We start from the raw sequence: 1,473 nt of genomic DNA, 5'->3' as shown, positions 1-1,473 counted from the left end.
CTAGGGTGGCCGGGCCACCCTGTCCCTCTCCGTCAGTGTTCAGAGAGTGGGGACCACCAGGTTCCCTCAGTTTTAGGATGCGGCTGCTAGTGTGGGCAAATGCTCCAATGCTGTGTGTGACACAAACTGTAGGACCTCCTGTGAAACAGTGCTAATTTTGTTAGTGGTAGAGAATCCAGGCAGTCTTTTCAGTTTTGCTGTTTTTTCCCCCCACTAGTAACAGTCATTTTTGCCTGCTTTCTGGTTCAAACCAAGAAAAAAAAATTTAAAAAGTCTTTTTTTCCCATGTACTTAGAAGCTCGTCCACAGCCAAGTGACTATTTCCTTTCTAACCTCAGCAGGACTGTTCTTCGTAACCAAGTTTCTAATGCTGTGTGACAGTGCTTGAATTTAAATCAGTATCAGCATCAATTAAGGAATGCACACTTCTAGCTGTTCTGTGCAACGTTTTTTCTTAAGTTTCACATTTTTAGACCAGCAGCTCTAATTAACTAGTGCAAGCTTAGCGTTATTGTCAGTATTGTAAAGTTGATTGAAAGTTACCAAAGTTATACTGAGACCTTATTATATTCTTTTTTATGCAAATGTTTCTTATTTCTGAATATTAAAATACATACAAATCTGTGCTACACCAGGATGAAAGCAAATGGCTCTTCCATGTTGGCTACACGTAAAAATTGACAGAAGGGTGAGAAGTTAAAATATTTGAGCTTCCACGAGACACAAGGCAATGTTGCAGCATGGACCAGCACCTTTTGTTGCAATTATCTAGCTAAAACATGTCTCTAGCGCTTTTTAACCCCTCTCTGGATTTCAGCCTATTTTTCTTTTACAGAAATGAACCCACTAGCTCTTCATAAACTCCAGCCACCTTATTCTTCCACATCACAGCCACAGGCATGCCACCCAGCTGCAGAACACAGGAACGGTCTCCACAGGTGGGAAATGAAGATGAGCATCTGCGCAGCCACAGCTTTCCGCCTCTGCCTAGGCGAGCATTGACAATTTAAAACTACTCTTGTGACTCGAGGTATGCAGGTAACTGTACAGGGAGTCAAATGCCCAGTGTAGATTTTCAGGAGGCTGGTGTCACAGGGAGGATAACAGCTCCTGTGGACGCTGAGTCCAGACTTGCCACGTGTGGTGGGTTTTGAGCAGACCCCCCTCCTTCAGAGATCCGCAGAGACTGCAGGAGGTACCAGGAGTTGCGCTGCATGACCGCTACTGTAGGTTTCAGCTCCTAGATTTTGGGGGTTTTATTTAGTGAAAGGCACCAAGCAAAGGCATGTTGTCAAGCATGTTCCACCTGCTCTCCAAACTATGTCCTGGAAACAGGAGAAAACTGACCTATTTCTTCTTGCAGCAATCATTTACTCCTGGAACTCCCCCACCTAGCTACAGCGTGCTATTTTTAGAGCTGGATCTCTGTATCTCCTGACCTAGTGGACATTAGGACAGAGCAGTAGCTTCTGA

Source organism: Apaloderma vittatum, unplaced genomic scaffold, assembly GCF_000703405.1.
Source record: "Apaloderma vittatum isolate BGI_N311 unplaced genomic scaffold, ASM70340v1 scaffold21951, whole genome shotgun sequence".
NCBI classification, from domain to species: Eukaryota; Metazoa; Chordata; class Aves; order Trogoniformes; family Trogonidae; genus Apaloderma; species Apaloderma vittatum.
This window is presented reverse-complemented; position numbering follows the sequence as displayed.